A 13,667-nucleotide genomic window follows, 5' to 3' on the forward strand; every position below is an offset into this window, starting at 1 on the left:
TACAGGGTAATTAAAAATGTGACCCCCTTTAGCTTCTGCCACTGGCTTTCTTAGCAGGGTAAGTGTGGTACCAATTTATTCAGTGTCAGCTGAAGGTGTGACTGGATCCCTCTTCTTAATCCTTAGAGGTGTGTCACTATGTGGTCAAATGCAGGCAAACATTTAGTAGAGCTTCTCTGAAATGTGAGACCAAGTTGAAGACTCAGAGAGACCCGGTCCAAAGCTTCCACCCATGCCTTCTAATATTGTTGAATTCCTGTGGGGAGTGCTCAGCTGATATGCCTGGTTAGTCAGGAAAAGCCGAGTAAAACTTGAACTTGTATATTAGTATAAGGTGCAGTTTCTTATGAAATTCGCTAAGCAAGCATGAAATCTTTTTTACATATAGTCAAAATTTGGATGTGAGAATAATACCAAGAGTGCAATGCAGCAGCATTTTGGGAAGAGCAGGGTTTGATTCCCATTTAAGCAAAAATAGTTGTGCAAATAAAACTACCAGCTGATGCAGTACAAATTAAAGGTTTTAAAATCTGAAGAAAAAGCTGCTGAGTTATTAATCCCTGAACTGAAGCCCTCAAGTCCTTTTAGTGAGTGACTTCAGCTTGTCATCTAATCCCTTTGACTCATAGAAAACAGACCCAGAGTTGTTCTCTGTGGTGTAGGAAGAGGAAATTAAACCAGTGAACTAAATAAATAAATTGATTAATTGGCAACAATAAGGAGTTGTGTATGCACTGCATCTAATTGCTTTCTTTATATTGTCTTCTTCAAAATTCTGGAAAGACATGGGTTTTTGGGTTGCTCATGCAAAAATATGCTAAAAAATCCCACCTCACCAAGGCTTTGAACCTTCAGCTTCAAAGATCATTTGTGGATCATCTTACGTTGCTTTGGACAGTCTCTAATGGGGACATTGCTCAGCCAAGCTGAATTTATGCAGTGGAAATTCAAGCTGAAATTGAGTACACCTCAGGATCACAGAGTAAATCAAATCTCATTTCCTTGCTTGCAGGCAATGTGGGCTGTGTGAACTTTCTCCTTCTCCTCCTCTTCCTCCTCCTCAGTAATTTTTATTCTACCAGGTCAGAGCTACCTTTTTCTCATAAGAAAAACTGCACGAGTGGCTTCCCTGAGCCTTACTCAAAAACCCATCAGAGCTAATAGTTTTCAAAATGTTTGATGTCCAAGAGGCACTTGGGAACATTAAATCCTCAAACAAAGATTTTTAGGCTGTAGAACAATGGTGTTCTCCAAGCAGTGCAGAAATTACAGTGGAGATGATATTTCCATCACAGATCGTGCAGGTACTGATCCATGGAATGTGGCAAAAGAGAAATATATAAAGATAGCAGAAGCATTGGTGATCAGTTCTGTATCACCAGGACAATGCCAGTGGCATTGTCTTTACTTAAGATTTCAGTATATCCCATCTCTATAGCCAGCAGGTTCTGTTTAGAGCTGTGGCAGCAAAGAGTGCATGTTTTTGATTCAGAGGGCAGACATTGTGGACAAGTAGTTCTCCACCTTGCTGCCCTACTTGCTGATCAGCTCAGCTTGAGGAGTCAATAGCTAAAGGTGCTTTAGAAAGGAAGAATAGGTTGTGTTCCTTTGTTCTCCTCATCCTTTGGAGAGAACAGGTGCCAGCACAAGTCACCTTCTCTTGATTGTCAGTAGTGGGTATACAGCCAACACTGTAATCTTATCTGGCCTGTCAGCAATAAAGCTCACCTTTGTGTCACATCCTTCCTGCTAATCCAGCATCTGAATGTCTATGGAGATAAAAGCTCACTGTCATAGAGGTAAGATGCCTCTTTTCAGTCTTTCTCAGCTACTCATTCTGAAGAGATTTGTCTCCTGCAGTGTTCGGGGTTGTTGCTGGGAGCATATAAATCGTGAGAGTGCTGGTGCTGAAGGGGTGGCAGGTCTGATATTTTAAGGACATAAGTGGAAGAAATGTTTATGGGATAAACACTATGTTCCAAGGCATACAAGGCTTTTTTGTTCTCCAAATATGTTTTGATTGCAAGATGCCATTTAACCATGCCAGGAATTCTTCAGAGGCATAGCTATTATCTTGGGCTCTGATAGTTTCTGTCATGTATAAGGAGAAAGGACTAGAATCAAATGAGTGTCAGCAACCTTTGGTGCCTCTGTGTTTATTCCAGAGATTGCACATGGATATCTTTCTCTGAGGAGGACAGTAATAAGCAGCAGACAGTTTGATTTCTCAGAAACATCTGAGCTGTTTTCTGTGTGTGGTCCATGCCCAAGTCTCTGCTCCCACTCAGCTTCACCTTGCTGACTGTCTGCTGGCCATCTTTCCAGTACATCTCCATTTCAGTCAAAAAGTGTCTCAGCCTACAGCATTTAGCATCTCATCAGGCCTCTCCTTGCTAGTGGTTATCTTGGATAGTAGCCTCTGCATTTCCATCTGTCCCAATAACCATTTACATGTTCCTTTAAAATTAACTTAGCAGTCAAGTTTAAGCAGTTCTGGTTTTCCAGGCAGAAACCTTTTCTGTGTTGGCCATGGATCCTTCCAAGCATTAATGGTCTCATTCTGTTTCAGTTGTGGTCATTGCCCAGATTGAGTTTAAAAAGAATGACACATTCCAACAGCACAAAAGGGAATAATTCAACAAATTAAAATGTTAACAAGCTTCACTCCTTCAGCATATCAGAAATTATTTGGTTTACTTATTTCTGCCCTCATCACAGGCTTTGTCCATTCCTTTTCCTCCACTGTGCAATGCAGATTAGTCTAAGATCCCAAAGTGAGCCTGGGGGTTGTGAGGAGTCACTTAGTTGGGACAGATTTGATTGGATCCTCTTGTCTTGGTAGGAATTTCATAACTGCTGTAATTCTTATAAATCTGATTTGCACAGCTGCATTCTCAGTATTTTAGTCAACTCTACTCCTCCTTAACCTTCTCAGTACCTCCTGATGTCAGTACTGCCTGGTCCCCAGCACCCTTAGTATTTGTGTTCAGAACAAAGAGACTTCTGACTTGTATAGTGAAATGTCTTATTTCTGCAGTGACTGCTTTTGGAGGAAGAACTCAAGACTCTAGATTGCAGGCTAGGTGACCTGTACTTAGATTGACTTATCCACTTTTGGGACTGCAACCTTAGAGCAGACATTTTGCAGCTAAGTTTTCTTCTCACTACAGGATTTTCTGTCTGTAAGGATCATCCAGCAGCTTATAGCTGTCTGTTCCAACTCCAGATTTGCAAAAGCCTTAAGAGCTAGAACTTTTATGTGGGTTGAGTCACACAAATTTCCAAGCACTGCCCACCTTTCCTTATTAGTTTGCTACCTTAGCATACTGCTACTATAGTCTTTCTAGCTATTTGTAGCTAACCAATTGACTATAGATCTTCTATTTCTTTTGGGCTCTATATTTAGAAGACATTTTTGCAGACTGAATTTGTAAGTCTCTCAGAATCATTAAACTGTAGTTTTAAGTCTGCTAGATATTGTCATGAAGAAAAGGACTTCTGGAGTTGGTATGATGAGCCTGGAAATGTTGGCTCAAGACTCAACAGTAGTCATAAAGACAAATAGAGAATTAGAAATTATTAGAGAAAACACAAAGGAGAAGAACTGTGTTCCACTGTGTAAGTCTTTGATAACCCATGTTTTAAATCTTCTGTATTGATTCCAGTGCCCTTAGTTCATAAAACATTCTGAAGAACTGCAAAATAGTGCAAATAATCGAACAGCTGTTTGCTAAATGGGTTTCTTGGCTGTCCAGACTTCTTGATTGTATTCAAAAGTTTTTATTTTCCCTGAGAATAGACAGTTCATTTTCCACATGTAGTCAGTTAGACAGGTGAGCTTAGTGTTTCCTCTTTTTTGGCTTCATTGCATCTCCTCAGGCCACTGAATGACTGCCTTTTATCACTTCCACTAATTGCTGAAATGTAAGTAGGAGGTAGGGAACTGATCTTTTTAATGTCTGCCCCTCCAAATGTATACCTTCCTTCTCCAGTCCTAGCTGGTTTTCTCTAGCATGTCCTATATTGATTTGACTCACTTTAAATACAAGCGTCTACTTGGTTTATGGCCAGTTTTTTAGCATATTGGTATTTAGTTTTGCTGCTTCCTTTAATTAAATTTATTCATGCTGTGCAAACCAAGTTTAAAAAGATTTCTGATCATTTAAAAAAAAAAAAAAAAAGAGAAAAACATCATGAGCTAGATTAACATCCACTTTTTCTCAGCAAGCATCAGACCCAGGGCTGTACATTCGTAAAGGCCATTGGCTTGCTAGTTGCTGTAAAAGATCAAAAAAGAAAATCAAAATGCATGCCAAGCTCCTTAGCTTTTTGGAGTGTCTTGTGTTCTCCTTTCACTTGTCTTGATCTTCAAGTCAGAGTCCTGGTGAGTTTTGATTTGGTTTTATTTCTGTGTTAGTCTGCAATCATTATATCGCAGAGAAGTCCGTGGTGGCTGTGTGAGGGGCACAAGCTCTCTTGGATCTGCTACTGATTTCTGTGAACCTGACCAGGTGATGTAGTTCCAGAAGCCTCATGTGACTGCAGGTGTTTGATTAGACCATAACCAGAATAAGCCTCCCCATTGTTTTTTCCTTGGGCACAATTAGGTTTTGGTTTCTTCTAACTGGAGCAGTGTGCTTCTGTCTGGATTTGATTGAACAGAATGAGCTTTGTTATATATACTGCCTTAATCTATTCTCTAGACAGTCTTATTCCTGAGCTAACTGTCTTCTGGGCAAATTTGAATTTCTTTACTGGGAATGAGTTTCCTCTGGTGTATATCAGGTATCCTGTTGTCATTTCATCAAGGCAATCTCAGCTGAAAGCTGTGTATTTGAGTACCAGAATGCTTTCTGGCTACTGGTCCTAGAAAGATTTAATTTCAAACCTTTTCTTAAAATCTTCAGCTACCATTTTTAGGGTTCTTATGTCTATCTTTGATTCCTGTAATAATTTTGTATGTCTTGGCTTCTCAGTTCAGCTGGTTCACAACTTAAAACTCTTTTATCTTGTTTTGGGGACCAAGGTTATTGCTCTTGCTTTGGTCAGTTAAATGGTGCTGAAGAGCTGCTGCTGACTATTTTTTCCCTCAGTGTTCAGGAGGACAAGGTCTTCTGTAAATAGAGAATTGCACCAAAGGTTGCACACAAATCACGGCATTCATTTGCTGAATGCTGGTTAGCCACTTAGGCTGAACGGGTAACATGAATGATAACAGTGAGCATAAGGATGCTCTTGTCCTCTTGTGTGATGTTTTGGTGATAACAGTTGATTTACTGCTCTGTGAGAATGCAGCTGGTAGATAAAAAGCTTCTCCTGGAATAGCCCATCACATTTCAGCACTTAAGTTAATTGTAAGCACAAAGGGGAAATAAAAAAATTAACGGTCCAGTCCATAGCTATCTGCAGTGCCTTTCGAGCCTTGGCAGAATTGCAAGTGCTCTTACGTACCTAGCAGTGAGAAATGTTTTCATAAATGCCACCAGCTGGAGATAAGGGTTCACAACTCCAAAATGGGCTGTAACTCCAAAATAGCAAATCTATCTATCTCAGGGTTTTATGCTTCTGCCATCATCCTGGCCTTTCTTAACTCTGCCTGCCTCTCTCAACAAAATTTCTAAAAACAGGCAAGCTTAGTGGGCCTCATTCGGTTTCTGGCGTATCTCCCCTTCCAGATCGAAATGTCTGCCCTGGAGACTGCTTATTTTATTAACTGATAATTTTTACGATAATGTGTTTCAGGATCTTTGACTTCTTTTTCTCTGCCTGGGTTTTGAATGTGGCAGCATTACACAGTATATGGATGTTTGTTCCCTTGGCAGAAGCCCACTGAACCTGTTTTCCTTCTTTGAACGCACAGAGTTGCCTCCTTTATTTTCCCTGGAAGGCCTGTCCCTGCAGTCTGGGAAAGAGCACACAGAATTCCACAAAGAATACCAGGTTATTTGTGCCAAGTGGGATCTGCAGATTAGCATAAACCCACTGACCATCTTTGAAACTGGGAATGGTGGATTGTTCTTGAGAAGAAGCAGTGTGAGGCACCATGCATTTTTGCTCCATGTGCTCCAAACCTGAATGGGTTGAGCAAAGTGAATTTAACACGTGTGGGAGTTGTCATGTGCATGTAGAGACATGACTTGTTGAAATTACTCTGCAGCAAAAGCATTCCTGCCATGGGCTTTCTGGTAAGGTGGGCAGGCTTTCAGCTGCCTGACAGCTGGAGCTGGGAAGGTATTGTAGCATAGCACTGCCTGGTCCTAGTGATGGCTGCAGGAATGTCCAGGGTTATCAGCACATTAATCTGTTCTGCTTGTCTATACCTCTTACAAACAAAGTACCCTGCAAGCTGTGCACATAGAGACCATATGTCTCCCTTGTTACTTGCCTATGTCCTTGTTTGCAGCCTTACTGCTTCTTAAAGTGGCTGCTGATTGTTGGGAATGCCTGTCCCATGGGAGCTTGGAATGGACACTGTTTTGTACATTTACAGCTGTGTCTTGGTGGAGCTGGGTAACAGCTTTGGCTTTCAGACGTTTCTGAAAACTGAGTGATTTCTGGAGTGGTTGGATCAGTGTGTTTTTTACCACCATTAAATAAAGTTGAACACCTAAGGCTTCTAATGGATTGTGGGTTTAAAACATTTCTGAAGCCAGTAACTCTTGTCCTAAAATAGGATGCCATTTCTGCTAGCAGAGTTCAGAGAACAACAGTAATTTTCTGAGTGAGCTTATAAATTATTTATCTTTATAAGAGGCACCTGTGGGCAGAGGAGAAAATCTGTAACCAAACCCTCACACTCCATGGATAGAAAGTGTTGCCTTTGTAGGTTGTTCCTTTAAAGATCACAGATCCCTGTGAGATCGTTGAACAAACATCTGAGCTACTATATATCATCTGAGCCTGACAGACTGGCTCTGTGCTGAGGTGAGAAGAGGGGGTGTGAAATGTCCCTCCTTGATGTTGCTAAGTAAAATAATAATAATTATAATCTTTTATGTACGATCAAAACCTTTTGCCTTGCATAGAGAAGTGATGAGGCCTGGATTTTAGTACCATCATACATCAAGTGCAGATGTATGAAAGCAGTCCTTAGGAAGGATTTGGGACATGGAAAGTTAGATTTGTGTTTGGCTGGGCATAGAGCTGTTCACTGAAAACAGCAGGACTGCAAGAAGTGACTGGCAGAGACAAAGGACAAACTAGTGCACAGGGACAGTTCATTTCCAAACTCCAGGAAGCAGTGTCCTGGCTAATGCTCAGTGAGCTGAGCAGAGGGAGACTGGCAATCACAGACTAAAAATTGTCAGAGTAAACCTGGTAGGAGCTGTATGCAGGGATCCCTGCACCAACCTGAGCAGGGTGAGGCACCTCCTTTCCCTATTTCCTGGCTCACTCATCTCTGCTATGTGCTGCTCAACTTTGTCCAGGTGTCCAGCTCCAGATACTGAACAAGACTCCCATGAGTTCCATCAGCTTTGGATTCTCCACAGCAGGACTGGAGCATGTACTCATGTCTCGTTGTTACCCTGGAGCTCGTGGGCAGCTGCACCCACCTCTGCAGGCTGTTCTTCTCCCCAGTGACCTCTTACAGTCTCACTGCCCAGCAGTGTTGGTGCATCCCATGTCAGTGGCATCCTGTTCCATACCTCAGAGGAGAAATTTGCCCTTGTTTGCTTTCACTTAATCTTTTGGTCTGGCTGAACTTTTTTACTATTGGAAAAATATCCTCCTTCCAACATTTTTTTCTGTACTCAGGGCAGAAAAGATGATGCCTTCTACTCTGGAGTGACAGATGTGTGAGCTGGTGGGGGCTGTCTTACAGGCTCATGTTCTTAGCCCACAGCACAAGAGAACCATGGGTCCTTCACTGCATGTAGGACAAGCTGCAGCTGCTGGATGCAGGAGATCTGGGGCACCAGAGTAGGATTGGCAATGTGCTGTGAGTCTTACACGTATGTGGTGTGGTTACACTTGAATCTGCAGCCCACATCTTTGTCTTTGCCATCAGACCCACTCCACATCCTCTGGATCCGTAGATATGTGCTGTACACGCAGCATGTCTTGGGTATCTGAGTTGTGAAACTATCATAGCAACATCCTCCTCCTCTTTGTCTTAGCATTCGTGAACATGGAATTAATAGTCATGGCTTGATCAGCGTGGGGGTGAGGAATGGTGCTAAAGCATCAGTGCTGCATTTAGCTCCAGGATAGCTGCAAAGGCAAGGTAGTGTTGGGTCAGACAAAAGCTCTGTGCTGCTGCTGGTTCTGGATGGTGCTGTCCTGGAAGCCAGCGTGAGCGGCAGCTGCTTCCAGCATGTGTGTGTAGCATTGGCAGCCTTAATGGAGCCTCTCTCTCAACTTGGCTCCTGCAGACAGAGAAGGAGGAAAGGGAGAAGGAGATGAGTGCAGCTGGGGTTTGGGCAGAGTCTGTTGGGAAATGTGGCAGCTGTGTGTGTGTGTTTTTATTTAACTTCTAATTATTTAGTTATGTTCTTTGTCTGTGGTGCTTCTGGGGATTAATTTCAACAAAGACTCCAGCCTGCATCAGCAACTTTAAAGTTGCTCTGTGAGAAGTGTGATGGCTCTTGGAAAAAAAAAAATCGTTTTCCATATTAATTAGAAGTTACTACTGTAAAATTGATGTCAATTATCCAGCACTTTATTATGGAGAGGCAATAGCCTCTTTGTAGTCCAGGTGTCAGCAGCCTTTTCATTACAATGAGAAATGTTGCTATTCAGTTGAATTCATGAGGAGAAACACTCAGGGACTATGAGGTGTTGTGGAGATTAAGGAGGAGAAAGAGGGGAGGATTTGTACTAAACCTGGAATAAACAAGCCAGTTTGGGGACTGCCAAGTAAAATGCACATTTCTACTGGAACAGGAAAGCCCTAGTGTCTCTTCCTACAGCCTCCAACCTCTCAGCTGAGGGGAGGGACTGCTGAGTTTGCTTGTGGTGTTTTGTGCTTTGACTAGGTTTGGGAGGCGGGACTGCCAGAATTCCCTCTGTGTGTGGCACACAGGCAGTGACAAGCACTCCACCACCTCCACAGGGTGGACAGAAGGCATGTTTGGCTGCCTTTGGTCCTTCTACCCTGTTGTGCAGGAGTGGCATTTCATGCCCTATAGGTGGGCTGCTCCATCCTCTGGCATGGAACAGACAGGACAGAGGCTCTGGCTTTTCTGTCCTGTAGGGGTTTGCTAGTCCTGTCCTGGAGACCCTTCCCCACCCCAGCAGTGTGAGCAGCAGGGAGTTGGTGAGGGGGCAAGTGCATTTTAACCTGGGCATTGTTGGGGTGGTGTTTTGCCTTCTGCTTGATGTGAGATCATTCAATCAGTGCTGTTCCAACTTCTCCTGTGTCATGGTTGTTAATGACTGTCTTATGGGCACTGAGAGGCTTTAGTGAGGTACTGGTGATGCTGACTGATTGCATTCTTGTGCTTTCCTGTGCTGATTAAAAAGACGGTGTAGGGACCTTGATTTGTTCTTGCTTCTGTTTTTCCTTTTATTTTTCTGTTATTACCTGTGCATGCTTCCTGGAACCTACCCACCACCGGGTCCTTTGCTGGGTGCTGTGAATTGCTGGTGCTATCTAATTTTATGTTCCATTAAGACAGAGACTGCAGATGCAGATGATGAAAGATTCTGCAGGTTAAAAAGTTACTAAGCAATGAAGCAAATTATGTCTGCCAGATAGATGGGCCCTAGAGCTGCATGTTGCCCATTAGGTTTTACTGCTGGTGCAGCTCCCACTGTGGCTCTGCTGCTAACAGCAGCAGTGTTTGCCTGGGCACAGTGGGGATGGGAGAATGCTGCATGTAATCCCTGTGTTTTCCCAGGACAGGATCCCTCTCTCCTGGCGGAGTGCAGTGTGTTGGCTCTTGTTGAGGATCAGTCAGAGGGAACAGCTCTAGTGCAGTAAGGAAGAAGTCGGTGCATAGTGACTAGTACAGCAAAGTTATGGTCTGTTTTGGATGCTGAAAATTTCAGGGCAGGGGCAATTGCTTCTGGGGGAAATGGTTTCAGAGCTTGTGTCCACAAGAGCTCACAAGACCCAACCAATATTGTCCATCCAGTTTGCAAGGTAATGGTGAGCTGGTGGATGGAGCAAAGTAAGGAGCCACAGACAGTGAAACAATCTTGTTCCTCTGGGTGCAGTGACCTGGCACGGCATGGGTGGGATGTTGCAGAGAGCTGAGCCCCACATCAGTTCCTCTTTTGGGAGCCAACCCTCCAGCCATGTTCTTAAGGGATGCCTCTACTCAGAAGTAGTTGGTGTTACTGAGGAAGGAGAGTTTTATGGGGTATGGGCAGTTACAGCTGCAGGAGGAAGCTAAAATCTGAATGTCAGAGAATGCACTTGCTGTTCAGAGCAGCTCCTGAAAAGTTGGTTTGGGGACACGCATTCAGGGATCTGAATCTCCAGCATTTGTCTGGAACTTCTGGAAAGCAGTCAGTGAGTGAGTGGTGGGGCAGGGGGTTAATTTGATGGCAAATTATCTTTAAATTACAGTGGTGCAGCTCCACTGAGTTCTGGTTTGTTGCAGTGAAAAAAATGAGCAAATGTAGCCTTTGGGGCTGATACAGGTAACTGCAGGAATTCAACAGCCTTCCCTCTTCCTGTATTGACCGTGTCTGAGTTGCTTGCTTCCGTCATACTGCTTTTTTAAGACTCTGATCCCCCCTAAGGCAACCTACAAAAAGACTTTGAGATTGTGACTCCATTAGGGTTTGGGGTTTTTTTCACTGTAAAGATTCAGTAAACAACTTAAAAAAAAAAAAAGCTTCCCCTGCATGTTTATCCTTGCAGTCTGAGGGGTGTCACATCCAGCTCCTTGAAGATCATCTACAGTCCGATTTTGTCTGTCCTTTCCTGACACTAAAGCTGGTGTTTTTCCAGCCTCTCATGAGACTGTAAAAATCTGGATGACTATTTAAAATCTGTTTGGAAGAGAAGCTAAAAGTCCTTTCCTTAAAGTCCCTTCTCATACTTGACCATCTTGGAATTCATGTTTTCTAGACAAGAGATTTCCAGGAAGAATGGGTTGAACAAGACTTTGAAGGAGAAATGCTTTAATCTCAAAAGTAAATTGCTCTAGTTCCTTTGTATCTGACAGAAAGTACAGATAAAGATCTTGTGTGTTTAAGGAAAAAGGCTGTTCTTCCTGCAGTAGTTTTCCTGAGCAAAAGTCAAAGCAATGTGTAAGAAGGACAAATGATGCTAACACACCGTCTTCTATTACACAGAGGATGTGAATTTTTTTTGTCATCTGTGTAGGGAGTTGATGCTTTTTAAACCTTCCTGTTAGTTACTGTTAATACCTTCTGCTGCTCTTTGACCTGTCCTCTGTCTAGCAGCTGCATCTTAAAGAGCAGATGAAATCATCTCAAGGATGGCAGGTCCTAATCTCAGTAATAGTTTCTATCCATTACAAGGTATGAAGTTGAAATGATCTGTGAGTGGGTTTATCTCAGATCCCACGTAGCATTTTTTTCTCAGCAGCAGCAAGAAAGGGAAATTATCAGGCAGTGGGGAGAAGCTGTTTATTTTTAACTTACCCTTTCTTTTTAAGTTCTATTTCATAATTAAAGGAGATAAGGAGTGGAAGCCAATGAAATACATAGTTGAAGGGATAAGCTGATCTCAAGCTCACTGCAGAGATTACAGTAAGTAACAGAGTAGAGACTTTGGGGCCTCTTTTTCCTTCCCTGTCTTCATCCTAGACTATCAAACTGAGTTTTTGGCTGCCTTTCAAAGGTGATGCAAGAGGGCAGATTTAAAGGATTCTGGTTACAGAGCTCACTGCTGGCCTCAGAGTTTACTTCTCTTCACCATGGTTTGAGGATGCCTCTCTTGAGTATCTGAACAGATCTCTACTCAGAGCTAGCAAGGAGGGATCCTGATTGTTCCTAAAGAAACCTGTGCATCCGTTGATTGATCACAACTGTGTGGCACTGTGCATGCTTTTGTGTGTGGGAATACAAGGAGACTGAAGGGAAGGTTCCTGGGGAGTCAGGTAGCCCTGAATAAAATGCCTTTGCTCTTGAATTACTGCTGGAGAAGCCTGTTCAACTCCTCACCTTTCAAACGAGGTTCTTCCTCTGCAGCTTATTAATCTTGGTCAATTTGACTTCCTCTGATTGACAGGAGCAAGCTGCCAGATCTTTTATTGCTCAGAAGAAGGTGCGTTATGCTATTACACTCCGTCCCTAGTGGATAGTTATTCCTGTGCCCAGGTGGCTTTCTTTCATCATTGCTCTTGGCTCTGCAATACTTCTTGTAGCTTCTGCACACAAGAGCAAGAAGGGCAGGCTGAATTTGGAGATGGATGTCATTGCAGGGGATTCTTTCTGCCAGTGGAGCTGACAAAGAAAACAGCATTAGGAAATGAGTACTGGAGAGGAGGCTGTGAGCCTTTGCAACACTGGCAAGCTGTTCTTAAATAACACTGCAGAATCAGAAACAATGCAGTTGGAAAAGGCCTCTGAGACCTTCAAGTCCAAGTGCTTATTCCTGTCCCTAGCTTGTATCTGCAGTGTTGGAGGACAGCTGAGCTGCAGAGACCATCTCACCTGGGAACTACTTTGGAAACCCTTTTTTGCCCCCAGTCCTCATTTGGATGATTCTTTGTAGCTTCTGCCACCTCAGGCCCTAGCACGAGTGTCACTGCTGCCACATGCAGAATTTGGGGGAACAAGTTTTTGGAGGAACCCTAAACAACTTTAGATTTGTTAGGATCAAGGATGTAAGAACAAGATTCAGTCCTGTAAAGGGCAGGAGCTGCCAGCTGCCTAAAGGGGCAGTTGAGAGTACTGCTTACATTTTTGGGAGTACAAGAGAAGTGCAAGGGCTCCTTTTTTTTCTGGTCACTGCTGTCTTCAGTCCTCTGCATTGCTCTTCTTAAGATCTTTTCTGAATTGTGATGACTTGGAGCAGGGTCCTCTTCTTTTGCATCTTTTATTATGTCTTCCTGACTGAAGCTTGTGATAAGCAGGGGTTACTGTAGTGCAAACCTCAGATGTTGATACTCTGTTTAGCTCTCAGATCAAATGGCAACAGCCTAAGAATGAAGTTCTTGTGTTTAGGAGAATCATTTCAGGCATAAGCTTGCCCAGGAGTGTTGACCTCTATGGTTCCTTGTAGGAAGATTATTGTCAGTAACCATCTCACAAATGCTTTGAGGAATACGTCAGTCCACACAATGCTTTAAAGCTAAAAATCATAGTGGGAGTCCCTCTTGCTGTTCCCTAGTTAGGAAAATGAATCGCTCAGTAGGACAGAGATGTGTAACTATGAATTTGCAAGTATAGCCCAACACTGGGAGCAGAGTAGGGCAGTAGTAAAAGCTGGAACGGCTTTGCTTGCAGTGAAGGCCGATAGTAAAGCATCTCCTGGGCAGAAAGACCTGGATTCATGTCTTGTCTTTCTAAAAGCAGAGTCCATACCAAGGCTGGTCTTCTCTTAGCATGTGTCAGAAGCTTGTTGCCTTCAGGAGAGACATACAGTGCTCTGTATGGAAGCTGACCTGAGCAGCTCTAGAAGCCGGTGATGTAGCGGGCTGTGAATGGTGATTAACAAACCAGGAGGGAAGTGTGCTGGCAAAACTAACCTTGGAAGGACCCTGGGGCTGGGCAAATCTGTGTTTGTATTGTGCTTCTGTGTTGCA

At 43.3% G+C, this 13,667-nt stretch overlaps 1 protein-coding gene across 3 annotated transcripts in view; it reads left to right on the plus strand.

The window, feature by feature from the left end:
- Window positions 1-13,667, plus strand: part of ARMH3 (armadillo like helical domain containing 3) — a 123,621-nt gene that overhangs the window by 101,313 nt on the left and 8,641 nt on the right. The gene's annotated exons all lie outside the window — the stretch shown is intronic.

The sequence above is a fragment of the Parus major genome, chromosome 6 (assembly GCF_001522545.3).
Source record: "Parus major isolate Abel chromosome 6, Parus_major1.1, whole genome shotgun sequence".
NCBI lineage: Eukaryota > Metazoa > Chordata > Aves > Passeriformes > Paridae > Parus > Parus major.